The following is a 9708-nucleotide window of genomic DNA, read 5'->3' as shown; positions in this document are numbered from 1 at the left end:
CAAGAGTCTTTTCTTGATACGTTCAATGAGATGGTCCCAAAGCTTGCTGGATCTTGTTCCTTTGTCTATTGGTATTCCTAAATATGTGCATGGTAATTGTCCAATTATATACCTGAGCCAACTAGCTATTTTATTTTCCTCTTTTGTAGACATATTAAAGCAAAAAATTTCTGATTTTTGGTTATTAACTAATTCTCCTGACGCTTTTCCATATGTGAGTAGGATTCTCTTGATTTCCTTGGTCTCTTTGAGTCTTCCCTTCCCTAATATCATTGTATCATCTACAAATTGCTGATGTGTACAGGGTTCTACCCCTATGGTTATCTGTATACCTTGCAGCCTACCTCCTAATCTTGAGGCATTAAAAGCTCTTCCTAAGGCTTCGGACATTATAATAAATAAAAAGGGGGAGAGCGAATCCCCCTGTCTCAGACCCCTTGTTGCTTTGAAATATCCTTCCAGTTTTCCGTTTATCAATACTGAGTAACTAGGACTTGAGATACATCTATATACCCAATTAATCCATTGACTATTAAAGCCGAAGGCTTTCATGCAGCTACATAGGAAGTACCAATCTACTTTATCATATGCTTTCTTAGTATCAAGTTTTATTAGCATATTTGGTTGTCTTTGATTTTGTATGGAATGTATAGCCTCTTGGACAATAATTATCCCATCCAAGATTGATCTGTCAAGAACAAACCCTGTTTGTTCTTCAAAAATGATAACTGGTAGGAGCTTTTTTAATCTATTGGCCATGACTTTAGTTAATAATTTATATGTCATGTTGCATAAAGATATGGGTCTGAATTCTTCCCATTTTGAAGGGTTTTCTTTTTTAGGTAGAAGTGCTAAGAATGTGTTGTTTATCTCCTTCGGAAAATTGCCTGCATTTCTAGTGGCTTCTAAGGCATCTGACACTTCATCACCTATAATATGCCAAGATTTCTAGTAGAAGCCAGTAGGGTATCCATCTGGTCCAGGGGCCTTGTCCCCTAAAAATTGTGATAGAGCCTCTTTTACTTCTTCCTTAGTGATTTTGGCATTTAGCATCTTATTGTCCTCTTTTGATAGTAGTTTAGGGATGTTTTTAATCAAATCCCGATTGTGTGAGAGGTCTGAGTATTCCCAATTATTCAACATGTTTCTAAAGTATTGGATTGCATCCTCCACAATCCTCTTTTGATCTATGATAATCTGGTTTTCCTCATTAGTAATCTGCGAAATTCTATTCTTAGCTCTCCTCAACTTGACACTAATATGAAAAAAATTTAGTATTTTTATCTCCATCACTCAACCATACTTCTCTAGATTTTTGTTTCTAGAAAATTTCTTCCTTGGCTAAAATGTCTTCATATTCACCCAAGAGTCTTTTCTCTGTTTCGTATAAGACTTGATCCATTCCATATCGAATTACTTATGTATTTACTCTCTCTAATTCTTTTTCAATTCTTAATTTTTCCTCGAAGATGTTCTTAAATCTTTCTTTGTTCCAATCTAGTAATTTATGTTTGATATCTTTTAATTTCAAAGTTAAACGGAACATTTTGGAACCTTGAAAATTACTTTCTGTCCACCATTTTTGTATGTTAGGAAAAAAATCCTCATGCTTAAACCACATGAATTCGAACTTAAATGGTCTCCCAAAGGTTCTCAGTTTTCCCATTAGTTCTAGCACCACTAGAAAGTGATCAGATCCTGACCATGGCAGCACAGAGGCTTTCATCTTAGTTTGGAAGGAAGTTAGATCCCCTTTAAAGAAGAACCTATCCAGTATTTCAGAGATGTTGGAGAAACCAGATCTCCTGTTATTCCATGTGTGTGATCCCCTGTCAGTTTTTATTTCTAAAAGATAGTTATTATTTATCCATTCCATAAAATCTTTTTGAGGTTGCCTCATGATTTTTGATCCTCCACGTTTCTCAAATTGGTGGAGAATGGTGTTGAAGTCTCTACCTATAATGTAGTGTGGTGCCTTCTGATTTGTTAAAAAATGATCAATTTCTAACCATACTGACTTTTTCTTCTCCATAGTTATCGGGCCATAGACATTTATGATGATAAATTCTATATCTCTATCAAGTGCTTTTATTTTGCCTGCCATCCAGTGTTGCATCTTGACATATCCTAAAAATGTTATTATGTTTTTCTCCCACAATAATGCTAGTCCTCCTGATGCCCCAATGGATTCTGTTGCCTCCATCTGCCATTGGTAGAGGTTCCTACAGAATTTGGACATATCTTCCTTGTTTAATTTAGTTTCTTGTAACATGACTATATCCATATCAGATCTTTTTAAGCTACGCTTAATCAAGCACTGCTTACTAGGGGCACCTAGTCCCCTTACATTCCATGTCAATATTTTTATTCCAGCCTGGGGGTTGGCGGGCTCTTTCCTGGACCAAATAGGGTTGTTATTTTGGTCTGCCCCTCTACCTGCCCATCTAATTTCATTTTGTCTAAAAAAGACTTTCGACCTCTCTTATTGTTACCAGGTTTGCCGCAGTCTGGGTTTTCTTTGTTTCCTTCTATCAACATTATACCCATGTTGGGTGAGTCCTCGAGATTAACATTTGATTCCCAGTTCCTTTCCTCTTCTTGCATGTTAATTAATTCTTTGATTATGAAGTTTCTTTCTTCTTCTTCATTCATCCCATTGACCACAGGAGAAGGGTTATCCATATTTTGAGTTTCAAGAACCACTTCTTCTTGTTCATTCATTCTATTTATTTCTTGAGGAATGTCTGGGATGTGATCATAATCTTCCGAGGGGATATTATTTTCTGCTATCATGGCTTCGTCAACTATTTCTTCTACAAATTTTCCCATTAGGTTGTCAATGACATCTCTCATTTCTTTTTGAATTTTGTCCTCATCAGGCGTTGCAGGTGCCTCGTTGTTGTTGGCAGGTTTGATTGGATTATTTTTAAATTGGGTATTAGATGGTGTCCCCTATTTATCCCCAATCTATGATTCCATAATGATAAAACCACCAATGTCATTGTTGAATTGGATATTAACCTTGTTATCAGGTTTCCTCAGATTCCCTGTTTTTTTATCCTGGGTTTTTCTAACATTAGGGTTTAAATCGTATATTTCCTCCGAAATCTCACCATTAAACCATTCAGGAATTAAATTATAATTCCCATCCATCGTGTTGATGGATATATTTCTTAAATTTTTAGTGCTTCTTTCTACATTTATTAGTATTTTAATGTCGGATTTGTCCAACTAGTTTTTTTCTAGGGTAACAAATTTACCTAAACTGTTGCCAATATCAATAAGAATCTTGACATGCATTAGCTCTATAGGGAGGCTATGAATGATTATCCATCTAGATTGTGTGTTAAATTCATGTCTATTCGAGTCAAATTTAGGTTTCCAATCTAGAAATTTAAAATTCATTCCTTTGTAAAATACCTATTCTCCCTCTAGCAATCTAGATTTTAACAATTCCTTAAAGCATTCAACAAAGATGAATTTATTGGTTAAGGATATTATACTTACCTGGCCGTGGAATGTTTCTCTCCACCAGTTGGCTATTTCGGAAGAGGATTGCTCACTGCCTTCCCATTTTGCAAATAGTCCGTGCTTAGTACAATAATTTCTTAATTCCATAGCAGCATTTGGAGCTGATATTTTGATGGGCTCTGGCCTAGGGTTTTTGGGTTCTGTAGATATTTGTTTTTTAATAGGATTTTTCAGCCCCTTCCATGCTTTTTGCATTGCATGAGTGTTGATATTGCTATGAGGTGCAGGTTCTCCAATTCTGGATGGTTTTATTGAACCCTCTGCTTGGTATCTTCGAGGTCCGAGTTGGGACCAATCATATTCTTCCTTTGAACCTAATGGAACCCTGTTTGTTTTGGTAGCAAAGGAGGGGATTTGTGTGGTAATGGGGATTGCCCAAATATGGGCTATGTCCAGTGTGGCCCTAGCCATTCTCCTTTCCGCATTAATGGTTCTCCTGCTTCGAACCACTTGCCATGGTTGATCCTACAGAGGGGGAGCCCTTCCAAAAGTCGATGGAACCCCACTATCGCATGCTTTGCTATCTCTATTTCGGACATTCGCTCTATCGAGAATTCGCAGAGCCATTTTTTCATATTTTACAATCCGGAGGGTATTTTACTATTAGTGCTAATGTTTCCTTTGTTTTTCTTGGAGTGAGTTATGAGATAGTCTTGCATTCCTACTTTGTATAGGTTGCCTTCCTCAATTGGTTATGGCTCTTTAGACTATTGTACCTATATTTTCAACTTGCAGTGGTAGAGTAGTGGTGGTGAGATAACTCATGCAACTTTCATTGGTTGAGTAGCATCGTTGGGGTCAATTGTACAGATTCATGTGATACCTATATTTTTTATTAACAAATGTTTTTTGGCAGTTGTTGCTATTTGATCATTGTTTGAGTAGTGTCATTTCGGGCACTCATGCATACTTTTGTCTTCTTGATCCTAATCATCATCTTGGAGGCACTTCAATTACAACACCATGTCAGTCTTCCTTTGATAATTGTCTATAGCTACATTGTGTTTCTCTGATGTTATTCACATTCATTCTTTTAGGAAATTTTGTTGGAGCCTTCTTATTCCTTGATGTTCTCTCTTTTGGAGAGGAGTTTTCTCCTAAAAGGTTTTTCTCTTTTTCTTTTTTTTGCAAGAGAGTTTCATTTCATTGCATTGCAATTATATATGGGTGCCTAATACGGTGATGTGGTTGGGACCCATAATGCATCTCATATTGCATGTTGTACTCCCTAAGTTTCACTTAAGGGGGTGTTGAATTAAATAAAGGCTTACTTATTTATGTTTACTTAAGTTTCACTTAGGGTAACTAACTACTGCATCATAAATTGTCTTTGGACCAATTAACACCTCATGTTTGTGCCCCTACTTTAGCGTCTCCTATCCTCATCATCTATCTAGGTCCATTTTGTGCCCATTATCTAGTTCTAATGCCATGTACATACCCACTGATGGATTTGCTGGTGGGGTACCCTTTTGCCTAGGGCTTTATTGTGATCCCTTTTTGAGAAGGACTATGGCACCCAGCACCATTGTCCCTCTTAGTAGGGCCCAATTTTGAAATAGGGAGGGGTCTTATCTCTCCAATGAGAATTTATCTTCGTGGCTCCGCATGACCGTTGGAGGTCAGCCTAATTATTAAATGACCTAGATGCCCCTATATAAAGACATTTGATCACTTCATTTTAATCTAAGATTACAAGTAATCCCATCAAGCAATCAAATCCTTGCATACATAAAGCATCATTATCAAGCATTTTTCAGAGATCTTCAAGGCTGCATATTATTCATTCAACCATTGTGAAGAAAAAATACATCAATCCTATGCAATCATGTGTGTGTGATTAGGGTTTTGTCATGTTCATGTTATTTCATAAAATATATGTGATTACATTCAAGAAGTAAAGCATCATTATCAAAAATCATAGATCTAAGGCATATCTTTCCAGTACTTATTCCAGTATTTTCATTATTTCATTCATGGTTAACTCCTAAATTGGGGTTTAACTTAGGCAAACCCCTATTCCCAACAATTTCCCCTTTCTTTTTGTGTGCAGAAAAGAAGTATTGAACTGTAATTTTCAGGATCGACATAATTCGTAGAGACAAAGAGGTTCCCTTTTGGATAGTGAAAAGTTCAGAGGACCACCTGGAAAACACCACCATGGTCCTGACAATTCAACCTGAACTTCTTAAAATAGATCCAAACCTTCATTTATTGCTCAGATCCAGGTTTGTAGCTTCGTGCAAAGATTTTAGCTCATTGTTTATGCCTTATCTCTTCAATATCCACACATTTACTCTAATTTCAGCATCTTCAACAAATTAAATCAATTCAATTCTAACAAAAGAGCCCCATTCAAAGGGGCCAAGAATCTGATAAGAATCTTAATCCTATAGAGGTTATAACTTTTAGATTTGTCTCCTCCTTAATGTAATCGTTAATTATGAAAAATTAAGGATTTTTCTACCTTAATTGGTGAAATCCAAATTTTTCACTATTACAGTGAGGTACCATTTTTCTTAACTCTTTCTTTGTTGTAATAAAGGTTTTAGACACATATGCTTTGTAAGTTGTTCCATTGGACTACTTTGAATAATCTCATGTGCTTTGGAAATGTTAGTTGCATTTATTATGATTTGTACAAATATAGACCATATGCTACTATTTTTTTTTACCATGATCTATATTGTATTTATTGCTACTCAAAGAAGGTTGCCTCCTAAAATATTCCAACAATTTATCAATGCAAATCTATCAATTTGAATCAATATAATTGTGTTGGTTGTAAAATTAGTGTTTCACCAATTAAGATAATAAAATCACTAATCTTATCAAATTAACCAATTGATACATTAAATGAGGGCTAAATCCAATAGATCTAGCTATAATTCAATTAGGAAAAGGGCTAAGATTCTAATTAGATTTATTAGTTTGTTTGTCACCTCCTTTTGAGTTGAAATTTAATTTATATTGTAAAGTTTAGGGTAAGCAATGGATAATTGAAATGAAATAGTGATAATAGAATGCTATAGATGTCAGACAGAGCCACAGATAGAGATCTAAGAAGAAGAAAAGTATCAGAATCTGATACTAAAAAAATTGTGTTGAATTGTCAAGATCGAGGTGGTAGGTCGCCATGGTCCTGTAACTTTCTGATGGACAAATGGATCTTTTTTGGATCATGAAGACACACTAGATCTATTGTCAAAATATAAGGCAAAATTCTTGGGAGCATGGTGTAGGTCACCCTAGTCCTTTGCTTTTTGCTCCTTCAAAATCTAAACCTATTCATTATCCTTAATTCTATCAAAATCTTTCAGCACAACTCTTGAATCAATTTCCTACACACACACACAGGGGGGGTTGTGGATAGGAATTTTCCTTGGGTCAAACCTTGGTTTAGGAATTAACCTTAAAATTGAAATGATAATTGTAAAGGAAATAGAATTGAACTGCAACAAGATGCTTTCCTTTTGAGGGAAAGGCTAGATCTAAAATTGAATGATTGTAATTGAAGTGTATACCTTGTTAAAGCTTGCTTTAATCCTCACACAATGGTTTTAGGATGTCATGTAGAACATCTTCATGGAAGTTTGATCATGGATGCCATCTTGATTGATTGAACTTGACTTAACCTCCCCTTCAATGCTTGATGAGTGCTTGATTGCTTGCTTACTTGAATGGAATTCACTAGAGTGTAATTAAGAAAGATCCAACTTAAACTTCATAGACTTCAAATGAGAGGGGTAGGCCTACTTGTATACTTAACTATATGAAAATTATTCGTATTTTTGGAGTAGGCCGACATGGGACCTAAATTCCCACTCAATTGTGATGAAGGAGCATCCTCGGCCTATGACCAATCTTGCATCAACCAGAAATATTTCCTTTCAGTTTGGTTCTTGTTCACTTCTGTGTGCAGTTTTTTGTGTTCCTAGCGGTATGTCTCGATGGCGGATTTCTTCTAATTACAAATTGTGTTTTCGGTTTCCATGCTAGTTTGTGTTCTTAATTTCAGGTTTTCAGTCCATTTGGATTCTTTTCTGGCAAGATATTGCTTCTGGTTTGACTGTTTCTAGGTTCTGGGGCAGTTTTAGGCTTACTAGTTGGAGATTCTTCAATTTTCCAGAGTGGTTTCCTGGCATGTGGATCTATTTTGGGTCTTTCTTAATATTCCTAAGTCCTTGGCTGACATTCTTGTTGATCCGCACTTCTTGGTGGTTCTTTTTTGCAGAATTTCCTTTCATTCTTGGGGTCGGCCTATTTACACGTTTCATTTTTCCTGCATTGGTAAATGTAATATTTTGTGGCCGACTCGGATATGTTTCGGAGGGTATATATATATATATATATATATATATATATATAGGGTATTATGTAATCATTTGAGGGTAGTGGAGATCAGAATAAGGATTTACATTCGTGATTAGAGATCTGGTTGACTTTGAGAGTTCCAGGTGGATTGTTTCTAGCATGTTAGCATGTATGTAACCGATTGACTACCGTTTGTTCTATGATGATTGTATGATAACCGGTTGGTTACCGGACGTTCTAAGACAATAATATGATATGTTTTTTTAATCTTTCTATGTTTAATTATTGGTTTCATTGTGTTACTCTTGCTGCATAAGCCAGTCAGTTCTCTTTTGAGGATTCACCGGTTATGGATGCATTAACTTGATGTAACCATTGTGAGGACCAAATATGGGTCCTAATTAGGAGGACTAGGGCGGTTTGGCACCATGGTCCTAAGATACGACCAAAGTAAATCAAGAATCAACTTTGGGAAAGAGATAGAAGAGAAAGTGAAAGTGTGGGTTTGTGGGAGGTTTGAGCAGAATCAAATCAAGTATCAGGCATTGAAAGATAGAATGTTGAGGTGAGATCTAAGTTAGGAAGAAATCATATGCGAATACAATTTATGACACTACATTTAACCCTAACTTTAGTAGGGGTATGAGACTACACCCATACTCACAATAAAGTACAAAATTGCACTAAAAATATTTTACCATGATACCAAAGAGATAAGACACACCAAGCCCCTAGGGACTTTAGGATCTTACTACTAAGATCATATTGAGGTAAAATGGATAACACAAGAAAGGGAAAGAGTACATGACTATACTGGCCTAGTATGAGCCATAAAAAAAAAAATATTAAATTACAAAGCAAAAGGCTCACTTTGTAAAGCAACTTGAATTTTGAAAACATGTCATAGGTGTGTGCATAAAGTGTAACATTGAGAGAATTTTATTCCCCCGTGTTAAAGTGATTGCATATGCCTTATCGAGAGCAATAGCTTTAAGGTATCATGCAACCAAAAGACAAGAACATTACCACAATGAGATGCCCCCAAGAGAGGTCAAATGAAAGGATAATGGTCACAAAACATATAGGAAAAAGAACATAAGAGATCCACTAACTTTATCGATCAGTAATGCACTTGTGATAAATAAAGTATATAAAAAATAATTGTGTTGAATTGACCTCATCCCCCAAAGGTAGTGTAACTATGAACACAATGGAATAAGAGAACAAGAGATAGAAAATAAATTTCATTTTAAGTCAACATGGAAGTGACCAAAAAGGGATCTCAATACTAATATAAATCGTCCCCAAGTAGACAACACAAGAGAACATTTACAAACAATAGCACATGTATAACATAATATAGAGATGACACATACAAGAATTGAAATACAAATAAAGGAATGTCACAACAAAGAGAACCTAATATAACACAAAAACAAATCTAGCAACACATCACAGGGGAGGCATAATATGAACAAGCAAACACACAAAAGAGAATTCATGACATGTATGAAACTGGTCAAGAAAATCATTTGCCTCCCAATCTTTCTTAGCATCATTTAGGGATGATGAACAAGATGAAAGAGGAGCCACAGTGAGCATAGTAGATGGAGCTACTTCAAGTTCCAAACAAGGAACATGCTCTAATGATGAATCACTTTATTTGTCACTAGGAGCTAGGATTAATGCTTTTGAAAAAAGTGAATATAGCTCACGATTAATCTCAACAAGCTTATACATATCATGATCAGAATCATTAGGATCATCAATTTTAGCATGAACAACATGATTATCATCATCTAAATTAATAAAAATATCATCTTTAATATGAAAAGAAGTTGAACCATCATTTTTCTTCAACAT

Source organism: Cryptomeria japonica, chromosome 5 (genome assembly GCF_030272615.1).
Source record: "Cryptomeria japonica chromosome 5, Sugi_1.0, whole genome shotgun sequence".
NCBI lineage: Eukaryota > Viridiplantae > Streptophyta > Pinopsida > Cupressales > Cupressaceae > Cryptomeria > Cryptomeria japonica.
This window is presented reverse-complemented; position numbering follows the sequence as displayed.